Source organism: Ostrinia furnacalis, unplaced genomic scaffold, assembly GCF_004193835.3.
Source record: "Ostrinia furnacalis isolate ACB-3 unplaced genomic scaffold, ASM419383v2 OfSCF1098, whole genome shotgun sequence".
In the NCBI taxonomy this organism is placed as follows: Eukaryota; Metazoa; Arthropoda; class Insecta; order Lepidoptera; family Crambidae; genus Ostrinia; species Ostrinia furnacalis.
The window spans coordinates 892,239-918,433 of NW_021131337.1; the positions used below are offsets into that span (position 1 = coordinate 892,239).

At 35.2% G+C, this 26,195-nt stretch overlaps 1 non-coding gene across 1 annotated transcript; it reads right to left on the reverse strand.

Moving 5' to 3' along the window:
- Positions 1-15,197: 15,197 nt before the first annotated feature.
- Positions 15,198-15,269, reverse strand: TRNASTOP-UCA (transfer RNA opal suppressor (anticodon UCA)). Its single transcript has one exon. It is a non-coding gene; the product is annotated as a tRNA-Sec (tRNA).
- Between the last annotated feature and the right edge of the window lie 10,926 nt (positions 15,270-26,195).

Here is a 26,195-nt window from a genome sequence, read left to right on the forward strand (position 1 = left end):
AAACGAACTCGAAAGTTTTTCCTACTAGAGGTACAGATAGCTAGAAGTTGAATATAATAGACTAGAGATAGAAATAGATACCAGTGTGCATATAAATGTTCGTAAATGGACATCAAAATAGGTACCATAGTTAAATAAAAATCTACTTATTTGTTTAAGAAATACCAAGCAATTCCCAAAGACGTAAATAGAAGGCACAGCGATCAGCGATTAATAAAAACATTCTTATAAAAATAATATTTATGTAAATAAGGCTCTAATTTTGCATTCCTTTTTTGCGTGTAACATACAATATAAGAAAGGAAAGGTTTAAAACTGATGAATAAGTAAGAGGGAATATAAAAAAAGAAACAGGCCATTTTGTTACATTAATTAGCACGCTACGACCGCAAGTGTTTTATTAGCGAAGCTTTATAATAAATATTCATTACTTAGACGGATTCTGGAAATTTCAGGAACGTTAAATTAAGTCGCCTCTTGTTCTTTTACAAAAAAGATTATAATACGCTTATATACGAGATCGTGTTTCATCAAGGAATTATTATTTCGGTAGGAATGTTAGTGAAATATGGCAAGAATTATTGAATTACCTTTTTAAGTAGGTAGAGCTAGTGTAAGACCCTGGTTGTTAACATCACAGATAGGTAGAAGTTAACAACCTTACAATTAGTTCATACTCTTTCTTCATAAGTTTATGAAAAAAACATTTTAACTTGGGGTACCTACATCATTACTGTACACTGTACAGAATGAGTCCAAGTTCTTCATTTTGTACTTAGGCCCGGTTTTTTGATTCGTAGTTAAAATAACCAATGCATGGTCAAATTTGACAGATGTCAAATGACAAGTGGTTAAATATAAAAAAAAATTTTTTTCGAACAATGGTTAGCTTGACTTTTAGTACATTTTTTTTACATTTTGTTAATATTTAACCATTAGTAGCAAAATTTAACAATTAGTTATTTTAATAGTGGGCCTTAGTGCAATTAAAGGGAGACTTACATTATACTAAGTTACAATCAAACTCTAATTTAGGACGTATCAATTAACTGTGCATCAATGTTGTGCAAATAAATTGTAAGAAGCAATCATGTTTCAAGAAAGATTAAATAAGTAATTCATAGTTATATCAGTTATCCATTCCCATTTAATTTATTGTTGCGAATGTGTCCGGCATCGTCCCTAAGGAATCCTAGTATTGTACTTGCCTCGGGCAAAAGATTTAGTGTACCAGGTTATTGATGTCTACTGATACTTTTATGATGGGAACTGCTGGAGTAATATGATGGATATAAAGTAAACAATCACGAGCCCATTAGGGTAAGTGCAGACACGATCGAACGAAGCCAATCTATTAATAGTTGGACACCAGACAGTGGGATTGGTTGAATAGACATTATTTGATGTCCGTCTCGGAATGGGCCATGTAGGTACTATAAGTGATACTACGAGCTTTCTGTCACGGAGCCTGCTGCTATGGTTAATAGTGGTTAAGTGAATTGGAACCTAACCTCTGTTTTAACAGCTTGTTTTACTGTACTGAGCTTGATTGGCTAACATTAATTTTTATCGTAAAATGAAAATACTAATCCTTGCTTTTGAACACTTTGTAAGTATTTTTCTAAATGTCCATGATTCTCATTTCTTAGTAACGTGGTAATATGCATAGAGACAACAAGATATGGATAGGCCTAATCCGATCTACTAATATGTATTAGAAAATAAAAACTTTTTTCCTACTGTTTAGAATTTTTTTCATTTAGGTAATAATAACCTGATTTGGGAGTGAAAACATTGGCGATCATTATCAACAAACCTGCGGGATTCCTTTAGTCTTAAAAGAAACGTTATTTATTTGCCTACAACACAGGTAAACTACTTTTAAAGGGATTACTCGGACGAAGCCCTAAGTATGCGTTCGTGACCCGTTTGCCGTCGACGGCGCATGCTTATATGCTTCATGTTGTCTGCAGGTTAACTTCGCTTAATTTAATAATATGGTACTTGTAGTAATTGTAATCTTTTGCCAAGGGCGAAGTATGGCAGTCCGCGGAGCTGGTTCGACGAGGCACGGTCGGCCGATTCGTAACTGGTCGCGGCGCAGTGGATCTTGTGATGGGAGAAGTTCCAGAAGTGGTTGTGGAAGGGTGCAACGGTGTGGACGACGACCCTGGCTCAGCAGAAGTCAACGACGTCGCCCACCAGAATGGAGATGACGGGTAATTGACTCGATTTGCATACCGTAAAATATTTTATGTCAGTACGCTAGTGATGATTCATAAGCTAAATTGTTCATCATTTCCGAGCGGCTCTATTTTTATTCAGACAACATGGCTGTTAAAGCAATAAAATTTAAAATATGAATATCTACTGCAACGTCCGCAAGCCCATTAAATTAATGTGATTGGTTTGGTGGACGAATAAAGTGCACTTGAACACATTAAGTGCGACAATAGCGTTTGAATTGGAATTTTTCTATTTTGTAGATTGGCCATTGACCCCAAACTGGGCTGCCGCGTTCATTTCCCGAGTGACGTCATACGAGAAACGTGAGTGTCGACTCGCGCTTGGCAGGCGCTTCCAGTGCCCGTGACGTCATCGCTGTCTCTGTCATTGCTCCGTGTTATGGCGTAGTTTGCTTGCGCACCTTGCTGCTCTTTAGTATAGTTGTTTGCACTGCACTTATTGAACAACGTATGCCATTATTAAACCTCAAGCTTACGTAGAACCGTTTTATCATAGCAGCGTTACTTGATCATTCATCAAGTAGGTATCTGAGCTAAAAAAATAATTATTCAGTANCTGCAGTAGGTATAAATATTATTATTAATGCCCATAGAACTGAAGACAGGCCATTTATTCCAATGTATGTGATATCTACAAACGGTGTAATAAAAACTATTTCCATAAAGTATTTTATGTCAAGAAATAAATTCCACATTATCGTCAAAGCTCAGTCACAGTCATTTATTTTACCGTTTCTATGATTCATAGAATAAGTTTTTCCGATTAATGAGGCATTCACCTCAGGACCTCCTTGGTCACGGAGGAGTAATGGTCCCGAGTTTGAGTTTAGCTAGAATAACTAATACGATAAAAAATATTACCGAGACGTGTCTTAAGGACTCTACACACCAGAGTTCACCAGACTCGAAGACAGCCCGGCTAGATGTCGGTGGCTTTATTTCAAAAGAATGAATCATGTTTGTACTTTCTAGGATTGACAACATGTCAAAATTTGACGACTCATGTCGACGGGTTCAGTGTGCCTACCATGAGTTTACATTAGGTGAGCTCGCTAGCGAATACGTCAAAAAATTCTATGAAGATTTTATTTCTTGAAAGTAGCCGCTAGGGGCGCTGCACAATATGTCATACATTTAAATTTCATTTTTTTACGCAGTCGCTAGCGAGCACACCTAACGTAAACTCATGGTAGGCACACAGTCTCCACCTCTCACAATTCCAACGAAAAGTAACATAATTATAAATTAATGATAGTAAAATAAACGATTTCGATTTTACATACTGATTAAGTATTCCTAATGCCTAAAGTTTGGTTTTGACAGCTAACTAATGAGCACCTAATTTTCTTCGCATCTTCATCACAATATCCCATTTAACTTTTGAAAGCCTATTGTGGTGGTATATTTAATCTGAATTAACATATTTTCAGGAACAATTTTCTTATGTTAAAAGCTATAAGAAGTTCTTTGATAAGTTACTCGTACTTGGTATTAAATTGTACCTACTGTTTACTTAGGTATAAAAATTGAAAACAAAAACAAACAAAACTTTAGTTAATTTAGCAACAAAAACTTGGTACCTACCTATAAATAACTTTGTAAATTATCAGCCCAATTTAAGTTGCTATAGAATTTGTTAGAAATAATTTAACAAATATTGTATTTTGTGAGTTCAAAACTTTTGATCTTTATCAAAATATTTTGTTCTTTTTCAGGTAAGTGATTTCAGTATGGCTGTTTACTGGGTACGTGTTGAAGATCAATGGACATCAATGCCTAAAATACCTGGAATTTATGTTCACACATTGAATAACTACTGCGATCTGTGACAAGGACATAATTATAATATATTAATTATACGTTCTGTTTATGACTACTGCGATCTAATGTACAGATAGCGCCATCTCTCGGTGAGGCGATAAAATAACCAACTAACTAAAGACTTAAAAGTTATATCTAGTATTGAAACTACATTAAAATGAATTATTTTCGCATGTCTGTGGACCCTACCTCAGATAGTGAACGGAACGAACTTGTAAAAACGAACGGAACTTTTGCGGTTTCTTTGAGGGATGTTATTCGCCACTGTTTCGGAGTATTGATTTAGTAGAAGAAAGGTTTTATCTCTATGTAGCGATTCAGTATAACGACGGTAAAAATAAATACGATCCATTCAAAGTAGTGACGGTGTATTTTTGCGTCTCTACAAATGGGGAGGAATGAAGTACGGAATGAAAAGGTAGTGAAATACTACTGATGAACAAAGATATTTTCTATTTTTAGCATTTGATATGGTTGGTATTTAATTAAAAAGTTTATTTTCCTTAAAAGAAATAATAATAATGTTTTAACATAATACATGTGTATTTACTTTAGTAAAGTTACAGGTGTACTGGTGCACACTTAATGGTATGAGTGTTTTAATAATACAATAATAATACATTTAGCATAATATCTAACTAAAATTCTGTAGTCATTTAAGTAGGTACTTGCATAATAAATACGATAGCCACTATAAAACTATATTTTCTGGAAATTACATAACTAATTTATCCAATTTGTACAAATTACCTAGAATGATATCGTACCTAATTTTATGTCATCGAATCGTTTGATTTGTTATTGAAGGTTAATAGAGGTAGGTACTTCCAATGATTAGGATATCGAAAAAACACGCAATGCCTTTTATGAACATGGGTAATCACCGCTAAATTATCAAATAAAGTACTTTGCGTTTCGATAATATAATAGCAAATCATTGTGCCTTTTATAACTAAACCTAAAGGTCACTAAACTATTTTAAAGACCAGCCCCGCTGGACAAAGTAGCATTTGTGACAGTTTTAATTTCAAAATGCCTTCTCGGAGCTAAGTAAGACTAAGTATCTTCCTAGGTACCTACCTACATACAATAATGCAATGGTTTGCAATGATTACGTTCAAAGTTACTTGTTCCATGAATATTTAAACACCACAGCAAGATAGCGGTAATTTTCTTTTTTTACTTCTTCTTCTTATCGTATTGACAACAAAACTACACAGTGTCAGCCCAAAACTCCGCTACAAAAGTGGCGTTGTCATCAGCATTCATTAAATCCTTCTGCGTGCAGTTGCTCGGGCACTCAGGGCACGACATCATGTGCTTCATCGACTGGGGAACAAAACCGCACCTGCACTCCATGTTTGAGCCATCCAAGAGGACCTGAAGAGATCTTTTTTACTAAGAAATCTTTTTACTAACTTTGGCTGTCTCATGTCATGGGCACTTAATTTTTGTCGGCTTTCTTGTTTTAGGTAAAATACCAATTTATTGGTTATTTACTGTAACATTATACTGCTGAAGCCTAAGTAAAGGAGGGTGTTTCCAATAAATTAATTTAAAGAATCCTCTCACCTAATTTAAATTGCTAATGCGAAAAAAATGAAATTCTGGTTAGAAGCAGCTTGAGTTATTTATGCCAAAGTGTTTAATTTTTCTTCCAAGAATAAAGCGTTGTGTAGGTAATTTATCGAAGGGATTTTGTAATTAAGTGGTTCGGTTTTAACATAAATACTGTACCTACACATACATAATTAAGTTTAAAATATCCGCCAACTTTGATTAGGTATTTTGGTTGCTTTGAAATCAATAAATAGTTACTGAGTAAGATTTGTCGATGACGTGATGTCATAATAAATTCCGAAGTGGTTTCAAAGATGAAAAACAAATCATTTTAAAACCAAAGTGAAGTAGGTAGGTATTTCATTTCCCTAGTGTTTTCTTTCTATTTGTGAGAACTACATCTAATGCAGGTAGTTCAACGAAGCGCGCCTCTATAAATAATTTATATAGAATTCTCTTTGACGTTACCTTACTCCGATACAGCAGAGGATAGAAATAAATCTAGACAATATGCAAATCTCCCCATTTAGTTACAAAAGTTATACGCTAGCTCTATCGCATAAATGGCAAAGAATAATATTTTTACTGTATTTTAAGTCATAAAAATAATTTACTTCTACTGCTCTCAATATGAAATCTTTTTCCAAGAAGATATTACGAGCTTGAATATTATTTGAAATTAGTTTATTCTATTTTCAGATAACATTTCTCAAGAAGATCATATGATTTCAAGTGTTTGTGTTTGATGTGTAAATATGAGAGGAAGGTGTATTAATACGAGCAATCGCCAAATTGTAGTTACTAAGAGAATTAATATAAGTTTACACTTGAGCATCGGTTGCGCTAAGTTTGCCGGTCCGTGGAATGCGCGTTCGGTCTCCCAACCGCGATTAAACGCAATTAGTTACTGATTAAACGCAATCAATGTGTCTTATTTTACGCAAATAGACAATGTTTATCAATAATAATAAATAAAAAATATTTATGTCATTTTAAGTTAATGTATCTATTATTATAAAATTTATTCTCATGATTACACTCAACTAATAAATTAAAAATATTTTAAATACAGTTTGTTAAAGTTATAGACGATTCCCTTCGAGTGACGTCATATCGCTAGCGGCAAACTTAAAGCGAACGGATAGTAAGTAGGTACATTTTCTTAGTGGTAAGATTTTATACTTTTATTTAGTCACACATAAGAAAATCCGTTCTTTAATTTTCATCGAACTCGTGTCACAGCGTGCCCAGAAACAAAGTAAAACTTTCAGCTGAAACTCGTCAATATTTGTGATGATACGTCTTTCGACGCGATCGCACGAGTTTTTGATAAACACTTTACCGCGTTTAAGAGTGCGTCAAAGTATGCGAGGAATTTAAGGCATTAGAGGGGTAGGGGCGTGGGCGGCGGGGCTCGGGCCGCCCGCCCAACGCGCGCGAGCGACAGTTGGCCTCTCGGCTCCACTGGTACGCGCTGCCCGGGCTATGTCACAGCTCTAGGCGACACTTCGTTCGGTTCGCGAGTAGCCACGAACTCAGCAACTTTTAAACTATTCAAGTGTGTTTCAAAAAAAATCTGGGAGGTGGTGGTTGAAACTAACGATGTGCGGTCACCACGCGGCTGCCTCGGCCGGCTGACCGATCACATGAACTCATCTTCTCCACGTGCACTGGTAAGTAATTGCATTTTTAAATTAAGTTTTGTGTAAGTGTCGAACTCAATTAATCCGTTTGTTTTGTCACTGCCACACGCACAAGGACTTACGTAAATTGTTTTTCCTCAATATAAGTTTAACCCGCCCAAAGTTGCGGTGATGTCGTAGCGCCCCAACTTAAACTTTTCGATGTGTTCCGTTTTTGCGTGACGTCGAAAATATTATGACGTTATCAGTACATGTGCATTTAAGGTTCAGGTTATTATTTGAATTAAAATACACACGCTATAAGAGAAATAACTTCCTTAGAATATTTTACGGACCTTTAAAAAACCTATTCAAAATTTGAAACTTCAGAAGTGTCAGTTCTTTATAAACTAGGTAGGTCGTCTGTTATAATGAGCGAAAATATTATTTAAACACAATTAATTCAAGAATGACGTACCCATCTCATTTAAAAAAATGTAATATCACTATTTTATTTGTAGCAAGAAACAACGAATCACAATAATTGCGGAAGGTATCGCTGACAAGCGCAGACTTGGATTAAAATATCCTTCTTAGATTATTACTCTTCTCGGAATCCTGTTTAATTGTATAATTACAGGAATCAATTACAATAACAGGTACCGCAATAGCGGAGCCTACCTATTTAGTATTAAAATTACAAGTTTACATTCACAGTAAATGTTGTTGAATAGTTAAATTTAAATTATACTTTGAGGTAAATTTAAGTGCACACTAGAATGTAGAGTTAGGGTAAAATGGGTTTATACATAATCCTTCTGATGTAGGTCTGCAATATATTTCCTAAAGTAGGTACTTAGCCCAGTTTCAATGGTTTTTGGGATGTATGTTGTGGGCATGAATCTCGTGATGTTATATTAAAGGATTCAGATGGTTTGTTTGTTTGTTTTAAAACAACATTACGTAAATCTTCTTGGATCTGCTTATTTACAATTAGTAAAATATACTTAATTTGTTCTAAAATATATTATACATATATACTAATTGGCAAAGAAACAAAGGACGTTAAATGATACTTGATTTTGAAATGTTAATTTAGATAGCTAAATTCAGTAATTAATTGAGAAGTTATAATGAATAAGTAATTCGGCTTCAGTGCAGATTTTAAATCAATTGTAATTGAATAAAAGATCTCTTCAGCCTACGTTTCGAGTCGAATCAAGATATTATATCTGAAATATGAAAGACGTCTAAACACATAACAGTTTTACTACTAAGCGACTATAAACCTTAATAAATATTTTCACCGGAAAGAATACGAGCACCGTTTCAACTAAATATTTACGAACGCAACACTAAATCGTTATAAATGTTGTTGCAATCAACACGCACGCGTTTGGCACGTTTGTGTTTACGACTGGGTATTCTAACAATATATTAATGTTTATTGTGTAAAGAACAACGTTAATGGTACTCGTACAGCTAAAGGAGCGCACAAATCAAATCTTAGTTCACGAGGCGCAACACGACGCGGTTCATTCACAGAACATTAATTTTATTAGTTTAACACTGTTTTACGGGTGTTCTTTTTTAGGTACCTACACTAAAAAGAGCAGAAATAGGTTAAAGTTATCTATTAGAGGAATTTCAAAATCTATGTTTAACAATTATTGACATTGAAATCTCTATTTTATTTAGGTAATACCTACCAGATAAAGTGCAAATGACTTTTAAACTAGACTTTGTTAATTTAATTTCTCTTTTTTGTTGAAGCATTAGATCATTCCATCCTCGCAGGGATGTTGTACAAGGCTCATCCTTAGCTGAAACTTTGGTCTTTAAATTAATTCTTACAATAATATTTCTGAGAAAGTTAGTTTAAGAGAAAATCCGTGACTTTCCCCTTGTAGAAACTTTGGACATAAAGGGTCCAGTTTTAAAGGGGATGCTTCAAGTCATGATTAAGGTAATTCAGCATTTGCTAAGGTACTCGGGATCGAAGAACCGCACGCAAGATTAAATTTTATGATCGCAATGCTTCGATCAATGTACACAAAGCTTAACATCAAAATGTTTCTCCCAGTGATTGATTACCCTTAGTCGAAATTAAACTATACATAGGGTCAGTTTTTAGATCTGCTTTTAAATGAACTAATCAAATTTTATGAAAAATCTCTACCTGAGTTACGAAGTAATTTACAGTTCTTAATAAAAATGTTTTATTTTCACCTGTGATTGAAAGAAAATGTATGTCTTAAATACCCAAATATTAATTATAAGACGGTCTTTAAGCATTCACAAAAGACATACCTACATACCTACTTAATTAAAAGCTTTGATTGCTAAAATGTCGCGAATATAAAACAATACCGCTGTCATTTCCCCTTGGAGCTTTCGAAAAAAGTTTAAATATCCGAAACTCCCAACTGAAGCTTCGAGCTTTTCAATATTAATGACGGAAATAAAATTAATTAGTTTAGAGAGTATTCTTACAGCTCAGTGAAATGTTTTGATAGGTAAAATTGTTAATCTCAAGTTTCTCGTGAAGCCGGAAAATGTAATATGGAAATACCTAAAGAGCTTTTGGATGTTTTCCTGAATCAAACAGATGAAATAAATACCAGTTTTGCTATTTAAAATACGTTTCCTGAATGAAAAATTACCGGTAGGATTTATTTACTCTATTGTTGCCATTTGCATAAACAAAGTAAACCATAACATAACTTTAAAAAAAAATAAAACCGACTTCAAATGCGTGAACACAAAAAAAAACTAAAAATTAAAAATATTGCGTATAAAAAAGTTCATCCCCAATTTTCCACCCTTGGGGGTGAAATATTTTCTTCAAATTCGCATGAAACCACCCTTTTGATAATACCTATTCAACAAAAAAATAATCGTTCAAATTGATTTATAATCGGCGGAGATATTGCGTATAAAAAAGTTCATCCCCAATTTTCCACCCTTGGGGGTTGTTTTTTCTATTATNGAAAAAAGATTTGTTAATATAGGTATGGACGAGGGGAATCAGCAACATACTGTAAATAGTAAATTAATACAGCAATGTGCGACGTGATACCACACATTCATTAATGTTACTTGATTGTATCTCCGACTCCAAATACTCTTTATATTATGTAAGAGCATGTCAGATAGAGTTGCGAATATTACTTAGCAATTACAATCACTCGTACTTTGCTGTTTCTAGTTAGTAATGTTTAAATTGATTTGTTCATTGTTTTGGTTCTAACTTAATGTTTCTAAGTACACAAGTAAGTACCGCCTAAATACTTTCTCACCATTTGGTTCTACGTAGTTGCATTACGTAGAGTTTCCTTAGTATTGCCGAGATATTTTCAAAGTATGCGTTCGAGTGTAAAGTCTGAATATGCGGGCTTCGACAACAAACGTTCCATCCTTTTGCGTTTATACCAGATGGAGAAATGTATCTTTTTATCCGTTCACGAGAATACCCACCAATACATTTGTTTGGATGCTTTTATCGCATTAAAGTGTACCTGTGTGATAGATTTTATAATAATGCCATGACTAAGTATACTCTGATAAAAGTAAATAAACAATAGAGTTAGTGGTCAAACAATGTTGGGTTGTTTTATATAGTATCGATCGACTATCGATTAATTCTCAATTTATTTGCATTATGGAACGCTTCACCCATATATCAACGATCTTCTCCAATCCGCCCTTGTTGAACGCCGCACGGCACCTACTTGGCACGCTAAGTCGCAGCGATTTATGCTAAACCGGCATCTGTGGAACCCTGTTCAGCGTGTTACAGCAAAGATAGAAAGGCGGATATTCTGTATTGTGCATCACACAAAGTAAACAGTTTCGCGACGCCCTACGTCAGCTAAAAACTTGATGGCATCTAACCTTCGCTTAAGAGCGTCCGTGGCGCATCTCGTTAGGTGTTGCGTAAATGAAGAAAATTAAAATAAGTTATTTCTGCAATTAAGTAAAATATTCAACTGATTCAGCGTGTTGTTTTAGGTTATTTGGTATGAAAACACGCAGAAGGCCGCCGAAATTGCATTAATTTTGCATTTTGTCGATCTCTACACTGAATAGGCGTTTTATTACGACAAAAACATATTTGCTATCCTAAAAGTGTCGGGATGGGAGAAAAGGCCAGTTAACTGGTGAAAATAAATAAAAATAAGTTTCGTTATTTCAATCGACATTTATTCGTTACTGGCGGCTCCAATGGCGTTAATATTTCAGGTTGTAACACAAACACTATCTCGTGTCACGGGGGACACTGTAAATTCCAATAAATATGGGTCTATTGGGAATCGTGCCGATTTATCAATGCAAATTATTTACGAGTCGATTTAGTGGGTTTTCGCAGATATTTGTAGAATTACCAATCAATTAGAAAAATATTCATTGATAAAAATGTCCAAGTTTTCACGACTGCGGCAGTTTGCTTTTGTATTCAACTAGGTTACCTAATTTCCTTATTGGGGAGCGTTAACGTTAGTGTTCTTTTATATGATATGGAGGCTGACAAAGGTGACTGAGTTTCTTCCACCACTTCTTGTCAGCATCAACCCATATCTGGGGGCACGGCAGTGCCCCCACCAAGTCGAGCAAAAAAGCGGCACGGCCGTATGGCCGTACCATCCTTTTCTCAAAGCAATTCAGGCCATTTTCGACTGCCTGTAACTTCGTTGTGGATAAAACTAGAAGGCTGAATTTTCATTAGCTATGCAGGCATTGTAAAGAAACGGTATATTTAAAATTTCATTCAATTTGAACCAGTAGTTTAGGAATTATAACGGGTCAAAGTTACTTAATTTAGTCACTCACTGACTCACCGATCATCAAAACTCTAAGGCACTTCTAGCAGACCTAGAAGCTTCAAATTTGGAATATAAGTAGTGTTTGGTGTATGAATCAAGGAAAAACTAAAATATTTGGGGGCACGGTAGTGCAATCGCCAAGTCGAGTAAAATTGTTTCAATTTCGGTCCAGTTTTCTAGATACATAACTGCTGTCTACAAAATACAAAAAGAAATGAGATTCCACCAAAAACAATACTTGTCAAAAAAACCAAGTCTCGCAACTCAGTTGTTCTACGGTAAAAAGTTGTGAGATCCATGTAATACCAAGTCCAGGCCAGGAAATCTTTAACGTTTTACAAAATATATTGACTTGGCCATCGCATGAAAACACATGTAAATTAAATTATTTAGTGCGATGGCCAAGTCAATATATTTATGCTCCCGAAGTGGTGGTAAGGCAAGCTATTTTTGGGACGTGTATAAGTACCTACAATTTGAATTACATTTTGAGTTTGCAGAGTCATTGGAGAGAGCTTGGTTTTAATAAATAAAAAGGTAAATAATCTAAGGCGACATAATCTTTCTCAAGACAGAGCCTCTTGTGCGTGAATACACGATGTATTTAGCGCGCGCATTCAAGGCGAGTTCGCGTCATGAATATATTATATTTTCCAGTCCCTTCATAAGCGAGCCGATTCCGTATGTGGGCTACGCTCGTTAGGCTGGCCTTAAGTCAGCTTTAATTTAAATGATTCACTTTTCGCTTTGGTTTCAAACTAGTGTTTGCACAGCTTTATAGCACTTTTTGGGTCTACTTCTTTTGTTAACCTCTAACGAAATTCCGCTTTTTAGCTGTTTGATGTTTTGGTACTAGTTTCACACTATAATTGGGGTATTTATAGATGCAGAAAGTTTGGGCATGAAAATAATTAGAAGCCTAGATCTCATTTCGCGTTTATAATAGACATACCTAACGTGAAACTATCAAATATCTTTTATGTCTATTGTTTGATTTAACTCTAGTAAAACTAGTTATTGTTTTCAACTTCTGTTTAGTTAGCGGGTGCTGTATACTCTGCAAAGGTTATGATGTCAGGGACTTCTGATTACTACAGGCTTTTGTAGCTATTTCATATTTAGTTATGCTTTGTGGTCTTCTGAAATGAAGCTGCTAATGTTTAGTCTAGTAAAGACAAGTTTGAAATTAGAGTTGGTTTATCAGTAGGTAAGTATTAGGTATGTTCAAGAGTTACAAAATCTTTCGTAAATATTTGGTATGATATTACTTACCAGAATTTGTGCTTTAAATGAAACTGTGTATAAGGTTTGTTATTTAAAAAAAATCTCTACTTGAGATTTTTCAAAAAAGCATTTTTATTAATTTCGGCCTGGCGACAACCATGCACACAAGAATAATTTAGCGTTAAAACTTTCCACTACACAGGAAGGTGTCTGCTAGTCTAGTCTATAGTATAAATGGTAGTGATTGTATCTTTGTAGTTAGTGACTATTCAGTGGTATAATATCCATCTCTCTATATGAAAACTAGCAGTCTTACCTATTGTACGATGATGATTGGTATTACCAGTATTACCTACTTAGCGATGCCCGGCCAAGTGGCATTAAAATTTAAATTGACCCTAATTAAGGCTAATTTACATCCCAACAAATATTTCTGCTTTATCAAAGGCGTTTACAGGTTGGGAAAACAGCTCTAAGTTTGTTTAGTACTTATCTATTATTATGGCACTCAACACAAGGTAAAGAAAATGGAGGCCCTTTATATAATGTGATGATCCCTTAATTTGATTTAGTTCAGAAAATTAGATAAGAATCCAAAGGGCCTTCCTTCTGTTGGAAGCTCGTGCCTGCCGACTATTCCCACTAAAATGGAGATGCGAAACTTTCCCTTTTCCCACTTCCTTTTATAGAGTTAATTACAATACTCTGAAGATAATTCAGGTTCAGGCGTTTGGTAGATCAAACACAAGCTGGATGTTATTGTTGCTAGTATTTATTCTGTGATGTTACGCAGAATAGTGGTACCAAACGTTCAAAGGGTCGGAGCAAGTAATTAATATCATTCAGTGATTTACCCATTGCGGAGTCATTGGCTGGAATCCTATTTGATAGCCTCATTGTTGTTGCCGCATAGTTTTATGCCACAGTTAACCCATTATTAGACCCGGTTAATGCGAACATAGCCTGCTAGCATAGCAGTTATTGCATCGGAATTGCGAGTTTTATTTTTATTTACAGGAGAGTTATTCGCATCTGTTCGTCGTATTTACGTTTACGCCTACTACTGTTCACAGAAGATGTGTATCTGTGAATAGATACATATCCCTAGACACGACCCATGTTCGGTTTAGCGCCTGCCACTTAACCTACCGTCTTCCTACCGATCACACCTATGTTTTGGTTCCTTTTCTACAATAAATGTTTTACTAGATACTTTCTTTGTATATAATAAGGTAGGTCAAAGCGAAATGAAAAGAAAGGTTATATTACAGGTACTTATGTAAAATAATAGGTCAATTATTTCTTGGAAACTATAAAAGTAAGCCACCTTTGAGATGAAACATCTATTCATTCCATTATTAACTATTTAAATGAATTCAAAATATTCATTGAATTGAATACTCTTTGACTTCTTTTAGATTTTATGATTAAATTACGAGCCTTTTAAAATTTGTTTTTATATTGTTGTTTACTAATTTTGATGAATTTTTCAACAAAGCAACCTTTTGTAGAAAAAATAATCATGAAGAAGGTGAAATCATGAAAAAATGGGATGCGTGATTAAATTCTTGCTTTAGTAAAATTCGAATTCAAAACAAACGCTCCTTTTGAAGAAGTAAAGTAACCTATGCTTCTACACGAGTTTTGTTTTTTTTTATCTACAACGAGAAAACTCTTTGCCTGTATCTCACCTGATGGTAAGTGACGATCAGGCCGAAGGTGGAAGCGAGCTTCACCCGGAATCCTCAACCACAGAGGAACTGGCTATCTACCTCTATCTGCCGGAACACAACAATGCTGTTAACATTGTTGTTATGGCGACAGATTTAGGTAAGGCGGTGGTAGCTAGCCAGGCGGACTTATAACAAGCCTTATCTTCAACTAAACCGAACAGAAAAATCTGCCCCCACTGGGAATCGAACCCGGGACCTCTACGTCTGAAGCAGATGGTCTTACCACTAGACCACAGAGGCGGTTTTTGTTTAGATTTCTTATGTCGTAATATTAATATTATGTTCTGTAGCTTGATAGCTAAACACTATGGCATCTTATGTAGCTCCAATATGTCCGATTTTGCAACAATACATAATAATATACAATAACAGTACTTACATACGTATGAAACATGTGTTGGTATCCACCACCTGCGACCTGAATGCTTGGGGCTCACCACAATGCTGGGTGGCGTTTCCACAGAAATTCACTGAAACATGCCTTAGTAATAGCAACTTTATGTGGTCAATAGAAATTATTGCCTGCTTTCAAAGTTTCATACGAGTGGGTCACGTATGTGGCACAGCATTACCTAATCAAATAGTTTTTAAGTATATTGAAGTTAATTAATCTTTACAGGGTAGTGGTTAGACTTTCAAGTAGGTAGGTAGTTTCACTTTTGACGAAACTTTCTAAAGCTCAAACGTACGATGTTAAATCCATTAAAGTATAAAATTTTTGCTCAATTAGTATTAACGTTACAAATACTCATATAAAGTACCACTCATTATTCACATATTGTCAAAAGCAAAATAAACAATAAGTAAGTAGGTAGGCACATGTATTCAGTGTGCCTACCATGAGTTTACGTTAAGTGAGCTCGCTAGCGAATACGTCAAAAAATTCTATGTAGGTTTTATTTCTTGAAAGTAGCCGCTAGGGGCGCTGCACAATATGTCATACATTTAAATGTCATTTTTTTACGCAGTCGCTAGCGAGCACACCTAACGTAAACTCATGGTAGGCACACTGAAGGTAATTATCGTTTATGTTAGGTATCTCAACGTTATGATAACATGTTATGATATGTAATTCGTAAATGTTTGTAGTAATACACGCGTGATGAATGTACATAATTCTATTTACGTTGCTATATTATAGCAACGTAAATAGAAACGAGATATTATGTTTACGCCGAGCCCAGATGAAATTATTTCAAAATTCTAACTCCCGTCGGCCGCCTTCGGCACGTTGTTTACCGCACTGCCTCTGTTTAATTAGTAACCTGTAAATAAATTATACCATAACTTAGTTAATGCTGGTACGAGCCTTTACCAACATAGTTTTACGACCGATCAGTCAGGCCTATGGGATTGTATTAAATATTTGGTATTTTAGAGGGTTTCCATTTGATCAGCTAAACGTCAAATAAGTATCTATTCGTGACACAGTCCGAGACATATCGTTGAATAATACTTAGGTACTTATTCGATCTTTTGCTACCGATATTGCATCACTGAACCCCGTTGAATTGTTTTGAACGCTCAGTTGATTTCTGATTTATTGACCCTTGACTTTCAGATGACAAAATACTACAGATACCGGTTGCTTTTATTGGCATATCATCAATCTCCTCTCGACAAGCCTTGTCAAACTGTCTCAACGACGGCTTATTTCTTTTATTGAGTTTTTGGGATCGTCGCACAATTATACAAAGAAAAACAATAAAATAACTACATCCATAGTTCACTTCATATTTATTGTCTCTGTGTGACAGCGATTTGCAGCTAGAAATATTTAAATTCGATTGAATTTGTACATAAAGATTGCAACAAAGAGTTTGAAGAGGATTTCGTCGCTCCCGGCAGTGAATGGCGCGCGCTTTGCCTCTTGTTTCGAGCATTCGCGCATTGTGTCGTGTTTGCACTCGTTGTCCAAATCGTCAAGCAACGTGTTTATCTTACGGCACTTTCGCTAACGCTTCCCGAAAGTCGATACAGTGGAGTATTGCGCTGACGTCAATGTTGCTTTATGATTCAATCTGACGCTAACTGAGCTCTCGCCCAGCTGAGTGCAGCCCGTTCTATAAATACGTTATAATTTTGCTTATGGTTTACAAGGCGCCACTGACGGTGATTGTAGCTGTAGAAAAAAACGTGAAGCCGATAAAACGCCGTTTCCCAAATAGCTACATACCGATCAAGTCTGTAGAGTTTGAAGTTGCTTGCTTCTTCAAGTATCTTAATAGGATACTATCTGAAGGAATGGCGCTGAAGTGGCAAAATGTTATTTATTGCGAAAGCTGGGCGCTGATGTGACAGATTATTATTTATTGTAGAAAAGAAAGTTGTAATAGAATCGAGAGACATTTTTGATGTTATTTTCGTAAATGCATTGAGAGTTTAAGTGTAAAGTCCCTTCAACTAGGATTTGTCTTTTCATCATCATTTCAAATGTCTTTGCCGAAATATTTAGACGTTGTAAATAACTTAAATACTTACTTCTTATTCAATCTAAGTACAATATGTACCTAATACCAAAAAGCTCATAAAGTATCTTTTCATATAAAAACTCTGGAATACATTACGCGTACCTATGGGATGTAAATTTTGTAATATTAATGGGAAAACGATGGAAATTTTGAGTGTGTTAGATATGAGTTTAATATTTGAGGACCCTCTGTTTAATCAATGAGGCAGATCGGCAGGTACCCGTGTACACATCGTTAATATTGCACACGCGCCACTTCCATGAATGACGAAACATTATGGCATGGACGTGATTTTTAACCGATAAAAGGGTTCAATCACGTAAAAACTAAGGGCCTTCAATCCAGTTTTCCAGGATTCAGTAATTCAGGATTCCGCAAAAATGGACTGTCTGTCGTATGAACATTGAACACACATTACGTGTTAAAATTCTAATACAAATTCGAACGGATCGTTTTTTTTTGCGGGACACTTCAAACGGGATGCTAAAACACGTACACTACTAAAAACTGATGTCAATGTGGGAACAGGCCCTAAGGCTATGGGGTTCAGTCGCGTAAAAACTAACAGAATTTATGTTTATTAAAGCGGAGATGCAAATGCGACCTTCCGAGAGTCGCCTTTTAAGGATTACCTACTTTCTTTGTGGCTCAAGGATCATACAGAGCGGCACGTGTTTGGTATAATGTTGGTATTGTTATATCTAGCCACTTCTGCGAGCAACAATACGTTCGTTCTGTTTACTCGCTCTTGTGTAGGGCTGTTTAAATTTAGGCACAATTGATTTTACTGGAATACCGCGGCTTGGATAGAAATAGAATCGGAACGGGGAAGATTGAGAGAGCGATTGCATTTTCATCACCCGGTATTGAAAAATTTGATAGTGAACAATAAAACTACGTCATATTCTGGTAACAAAATAAAGTCTTGCAGTCAGTTCCTCTTCCTAAACTGAAAACAGTAATCTAAACAAGTGACTAGTTATTTAGGTACCTACATTCATGAATAGTGCAACTAATATTTCTATTTACTTACCTATATTACTGGGAGGTTACTCTAATCCTGGTTAAAAATGTACTTATGATTCTGTATTGATAACGTACAATCGCCACACTGAAATACCTTCAGGTTATTATTGAATATCCGCGACAAAAATAACTTAATAGGAATGTTCTGCTGTATTACCACAATGGATATTAGCAAATATGTAGCAGGAAAATAGTAACAGCAAAGATACGTTAATTCCCATTTGCCCGTATTTACGGTAATGCAGCTAGCATTGTAGCCGGCGCACGCTGTTAGCAAGTTACGTACTTCGTGCCAAATTGCACCGGCATGGCAACGCCGTGACTTGCAACTGCCTTTAAATATGAGCGAACTGCTTTAGCAGTCTGCTCTTTATGATCCACAAACAGAATGTGTCTTGGGTTTTCCTAATCATACTTCATCACCTAAAATATATAACTCAAAGGTCGGACTGACTGACTGACATAGTGATCTATCAACGCACAGCCCAAACCACTGGATGGATCGGGCTGAAATTTGGCATGCAGGTAGATGTTATGACGTAGGTATCCGCTAAGAAAAGATTTTACGAAACTCCACCCCTAAGTGGGTAAAACGGTAAGTGGGTAAAAAGCCGCTAGTCCATACATAATGTTTGGTATAGGATCTAAGTATCTAGTATCATGCTATAGGATGAAGATATTATCTAGCGTCTGACTAACATTAACGTGATAATGACTACTTGAGATTAGTATCGAATCGAACCGCCTATTCGAGATTCGAGGAACGCTAGTTCGATGCTCGTCAACCGCTGGACCATTGTGGCGAACCCTCTCCTACCACAAGCATAATATGTATATTCATCTGAATTGGTTTATGGGGAACATTTTAGTTAGGTCTGTTTTAAAAAAAGTACTTGTCGCAGAGGACGCTACCAGCACTAATAGTAAACAAAACTTTAATATTTATTCGTAATAAATAAAATCTGTGATATGTACGAGTGTATCAAACAAAAAAGNTAAAAAAGCAGTAATCAGTATGTTAATAAAATTACGGTCTTTTCCCTAAAATATTTTTGTAATTTAAAGGAGAATAGCTGATTATTCACGAGATATTATGTTAACTAGTTAGTTAACTATATTTCGCATGTACGAGTAATTCAGAGGCCCGTAAAATATTCAAACGCTTGTCCGCTTCGTTTAATTTCCTGAACGTTACGGCTCATAAGATATTAAAAGCTTCAGGAACACCTTCGTTACAATATATAAACTATCCTTAAAATAACGTACGAGAACTTTATGATGATACGAGAATACCCAAAGTACTTTCAAATGGAATAAGACTTACTTTTTTCGTTTTTTCTAATGAAAATTTCAAGTAAAACAATTGCTGCAGACTGTAGTCGTACTTACCCAAATTCCGTGTAGCGTTCGAGAATCCAAACAACGACACCGTTGTTTGCATCTGTTAAAAAAATAGTACCAGGTAGGTAGGTAGGTACTCTAATGCTGGATTTCTATATTCAATCCTAATCCAAATTATACGGATTTGGATTGTCAACTGTCAAATTTTAATATGTTTTTGACCAAAATAACTGCGGTTTTTGATGTTTTTACATTTTTATATTGTTTATAAGACTATTTAAACAATAATAAAGTGTAAATGCATCGAAAATTTTGGAAATATAATCTAAAATTGAATTAAATTTGACAGTTGTAATCCGGATTTGGACAAGGATTGAATCCATGGGAATCGGGCGTAAATCAGCTTTGAGACAATCGAATTCTCTAATCGTTAAATGGCTTTTGGCTAATTCTGATGATCATATTCCTCTCTATGAGCACTCTACCGTGAGTATGGCAGCCGATTAAATTGAAACCGTATTGCGGAATGGCCCCTCCGGCATCTAGGTAATTAGGCAGGCAGGTAATACTCGGTTATACTGGTTATACTAATGACGTAACATCCGTGCTCGTGCTACCTTTGGCATGAAACATAATCAATCAGCTTTAAGCTCGGACAGCTTTATCCTTGTATTTACATGGAACTTAATGATAATTTCAGTAAAGCTGTCCACTACTCGATGTTTGTTTCCCCCAAAGAATATCAAAAAACATGGTCTCCCACTTTTTTCATTCAGCCACTACCAGCCCTTTACAAGGACGTCATTCTTGAATGGAGAAACTCTCTCGTTAAACATAGTAAAGAGTGAACTTTTGCTCGATAGACTCACGAATTTACACTCGATACAGGAGTACCTAATAAAACAAGATAAATAAAATTAAAGACCGCTTAGGGTAGAGTAGGTACTAGACTAGTAGAGAAGCTATTTTTAAAAGTACTAATCGTGATTGTTCTTTGATTAATTGAATTCGATAAAATTAATTAAACCAATCAAGACAAAGGAAAGCGGACAAGCGATGTCAAGCACATTTCAATGCCGGTCGAACCTTAAAATTAGGGTATGTATACGCCTAGTCGGGCAGAAGTGTGCCGCCGTGAATCGAAAGTCGGTAACGAGCGGGCAAACAAGCCGATATAACCAAGTAAACGACGTATTTGTCTTGCCCTTGCTGACATGCCCCGCACGCCTTTGATGTCGACTGCCCTAATAGTTTCAGCAAAAACAGCAAATCACTTAAGCTGTACTAAAAGGTTCTATCACAAACATGTCTAAGAAAGGCTTTGTAGAGCTTATAGTAGATAACGTCTATTACATTCTTTAATGGAAGTACCTAATGAAAATTAAGACTCGTAGACATGGTAGGCAATAAAAGCTGGAAATTAATTTGAAAATAATTCACTGAAGGCACCAAAATTAAAAACCTTCAATATTTATTTAACTTTCAGTGTTTAAAGTAAATTGTAGAAATAAGCTCCCATCAACTTACGCAAACTTTTCATAATAATATTGTGGAATGTATTTGAATAAACATGTTTAAAACTTTATTGAATGTTATATCTTATGTATTTTTATTATATTTACTTGCAAATTAAATAAATATTTACATGATTCTTACATAATTCATGCCAATTCTTGAAATGAAATGCAAATAAATTTTGGAAAACGAATAAATTTATCTGAAAAGGCAAATTGTAAAGATAAAAGAAGTATGGGGACCAATTCACATATTACGCATTTATCCGCCTACAGCTATTATACGTGACTTTGCGATATGTATCGTAATTTCCTTTTCATCTGGTTTCTCGGAAAAGTTAGCGGGGCATTGTGGAAGATATTTTTGAATGTGAACAAACATTATTTGGTGTTTGCGCTCGTATTGTGTGGAGACGATGTCGTTGACATCGCCTTTATTTACTCGTGTCAACGAATATGTAGTGAAAACTACATTCCTCTTGTTATTTCGGCACCGGAATTGTTATAAAATAAAGTAATTTATACTCTGTGTATAGACCTATACGACAGTGAGTCTCAGTCAGTCAGCTTACCTACTGATACGAAAAATACAGCTCGTGGTAAAATTCCCAAGTCAGGTGTAGGTTCTTATAAATTGGGATATAGCAAAAATAAACAAAATGATAAGAACCTAATCTTAAATTGCCTACGCCTGGATCTTGAAAACTTAGATACAAATGTTTGACTGGTTTTCTTTACGTTTACTTTGCCCGCACACAACTCGTTAAGGCTGAAACTTTGTGTAATTACGTTCTTACATCTGAATTAAATTTGTTTACGGATTGCGAGAATAACTTGTATTTCCCTCGGGATCCTGTGGTATTTGAAGTAATTTATAAATGCAGCGCTCAATGGCTTCATCTTTTCTTTTGAGGTTGTGATATTAAGTTACAGGGTTCTCGTCTTTGAGTTTATCTGCGTGGAATATTCCACAGAATAAAACAGTTCTGTTTAATTTGTATAGAAGAAAAGAAAACAAAAGAAAAGTTTTGTATGATATGCCAATATTAGAGTTCCTTTTTATTGTCGATAGTGGATAATTTTCTCTTAATTTTAGCGCAATATTCATTTATTTGATTAGTAACAGAACACAGTCTAATGGATTAGTCTAGCGCTATCATTTTTCGTGTGACAGCTTACTCTTGCCGGGTGTTACATTTTTTCAGTTAAAATTGAATTTATTTTACGTAATATTTGATACGATTGTCTCAAACATAGCGGACTGATACTCCGTGACAGTAAATTCCGAAGGCGTACGCTCAACAGTGTCATTACTCGGCGACGAGTGAAATAATATTTGAAATGGAAAACGAAACACACGTGAGTGAAACGAAGTAGAATTTTATTCTTATCATTTGTTTTACTCAGTATTTTATTATTATTGCTTGTTTTAAGGCCCCAATTTGTTTTCTAATGGACGTAATTTCGGAACGAAAATTCAGATCATCGCTTTGTACGATTATTACATCTCTCTTACTCTTTAGATTTTCTCAAAGTTAGCGAAAGAGACAGATTAGGTTTTACCAGCCATTGGGACTTCATTTAAATGTCTACATGTTGTCAAAGCCTTGTTACCCTCAGAATGTTTACCAATATCGTTACAGTAGGTCTCAGATATTTAAGTCGTTATTGTAGCAGACTTTTAGAGCTATTTAGGGTCTTGTGTCTATCACATTAGTTATTTACCAATAGGATAGATATGAAAAGTAAAGTGTACGACAAGAGAATGTTTGTACACATCGTAACACATCAATATCCTGAATAATAAATGTATCATGACTATTAAACTCTAAACTCTACTAGTTAAAGAAAGTTAAATGGAAAATATGGTAAAACCTACAATTTCAGATTTTCTAAGCAAGATATTTACACTCTGTATGAAAGAATGGACTCTGTATACTTACAATTACAGTATCTTACCAGTAGTTTTCCGCTCTATTCCTGAAGGGAAAATGTTTCATGGCAGCTTATTTTCTGACTTTATTTTAAATTTCATTGCTGTGAAAATGCTTTTCATATCTGTGAGATAATGCGAGTCTCAACGGTTGAACAAATATTTCTTTCTTTACACAACAGCTTAGGTACGCCCGGTATTATTGTAGCAAATCTAAACACGTATAATTTCATAAATGTTTTAAATAAAAGAAAAAAACTGCCCAATCTGGGTTCCTTATTGTCACTAAGTATTCTACCAATGTTTAATCTCTTCCAAGCACTAAATACTACTAGTCTAACGATAGCATAATTTTATCAGAAATTTTATTAGAATCAGAAGATTCTGTTGTAAATTGTGCTATCGTTAGACGTCTTATTTAAAAACAGTTAACTTTGCAGCTCATTTACACATCTATCTTTTTATCTAAGCGCAAATAATACTTAAGTCAGTGATGGTTTTTTCCCTATATGTATGCGATAGTTTTTAAGAAGCTTAGAAGTTTGTGTAGGTTTGTTACGTTATTTTCAACTTAATATCTTCGCACGTTTCATAAAAGAACAGACGGATAAGTACTAAATTAATACAAACCGTGACAATGTATGTATTCCTTTTTATTTTTGAGGGATGGAACCCTAAAAACGCTTTTATTTATTCACAAAAGCAATACGAAATTTGCGAGGTATATTTTGGGTAATATTTTTTGAATAAACATAGAATTCAAAGTGAAAAATTTCAATAAACAACGAAATAATGTATTCTTTTTTGTCGCATGCAGCGTATTGCTCGTAAAAACCCACTTCGTGTAAGTTTTTCGGGGCTCGGGTTGTAATTGTTGGATGGTGCCAGGAAAAAGGAGGTAGGGGATCAGAAAAATCAATATTCCGCTTATCGGTAATGCATACGGTCACGGCAAACGAGCGCGCACAAGCCTTCGGCTTTGGGCGGTCTCTTTAATTATTCGATACAGCGGATATCTGTGATTCATGCGATTGTGCCGTAGGCATACGGAAACAAATATCGGCTCGGAACTGAAATTGAATTTTATATAAGTCAAAACAAAAACTCGGGCAACACTCAGTTTATTTATGCATAAATAATTTACTCTGGCCATTCTAACCTCGTTTTCGGTTATGGCTGCGTCCTTACACCCTATATATTCACTTTAATCTATTTATAACGGAATAAGTAATTTATTCCAAACTTGTTAAGTCAACAGAATTCCCACCGCGGTAAATTGTGAGGGAATGAAATAAATAGCTGTGTAAAATAACTTTTAAGTGCAGATATTTAGCGGTCCTAACGACAGAGACCTTAATGGACAGTCAGGCCGACAGCAAAATTACCCTTAGTGATAAGGGTTTCGCTTATATTCAAGGCACTGCTGTGATGAATCGGGAACAAAACGCTGCGCTGTACGCGAAAAGGAAATTAGGAAAAGTTCTTCATCGATTATGAACTTTCGAGTTACTAAACATCACAGGAACTGAGGCAATGTTACTGAAGAGCACAATCAAAGTTGCTGTTTAACGTAACATTACAAAGCGTTTCCTAAACTGTGTTCATGTCGTTCCTTGTGAAGGCATTAGTAACTAGTTAATTAGATGTCAAACTTGAAATGATATCACATCAATCAGGATATACATAGCTATAATTTTGAAGTAGGTTTTAGAGGTAACTTACTTAGTTTGTCGTAAAGTTTTGGTTAATATAGCAAAGTTAATTTAAGTGTCGACGTTTTTTTAAGATCAAGTCATAATCTTGAGTAATTTAAAATGTCTGGAAAGTAACACAGAGCTTTAATTTGCTGTCAATCTAGATACTTAGGTAATTGCAAAATAATTATCTGATAATGGAACAGTTAATATTACGTCACTAAGTGTGAAAGGGATTATAATAATCCAGCGGGATTGTAGGCGGCGGCGCTGAAAGATCGGTTGTAAAGTTTTAAACCTACTTCGAAATTAATCACAGATAGATACATTTATTAATAGCAGGTCACACTACTAGCTAAAATACATATATTTTATGTACAAAATAGCTTACTTCAATGCGCGTACACATAAATCTTTGCCTGTCAAATGATGTTAAACGCTCAGTTATTTAGGCTTAACTTTCGGTTTGTTTCACACTTTATCCCTGACCAGTGATTTACATGACCCACTGAGGGTACATGGTAAGAGACACACAAAAGCCGCGAACTTTAGGGTCGGTATTTGCGGTGTAGGAACTTGTCGGTTGACCCGCGTTCCGGATTTGGACACCTTTCATCCGTCTCCTTAAGAATTCCTTTGACACTTATACGTTTAAAAAAGACCTAAGGCTTATTTACGTTTTCCGAACTTAATACTCTTATAAGATTTACAAAGTATTATATTTTTGATATAGGACCTTTAGTGTAATAAATCTCAAAGTAATAAATCTAGGTAGAATAAATCTTGCGTTCTAACCTGAATCGCGTAATAAATGCTTTCAATAGCAAAAATATCGCTGGCCCATGTCATAATTGATTTATAAGTAGGTACCTACTTTTATTAAATACTGCTTCTGCGATACAAGTGGGGAATTAAGCCATGACTTTCTTTGACCTCAACGAAGACTAAAATTAAATGTCGACGTCTGGAGTCACTAATTAAATTTTACTGAGCTCATTAACAAAAATTACGTACGAATGTGTAGTCGATAATTGAATTTTTTTCAAGGAATTCATAATTATTGAACTAAGTATCTTTAATTATCTGTATGTATCTGTAGGTACCTAGTTTTTGCGTAGTTAAGTAAGGAAAGTTCAAAAATTTCTCATACGTTGAGTTTGTTATAGATTGGCTTGCGGTTCTTGCAA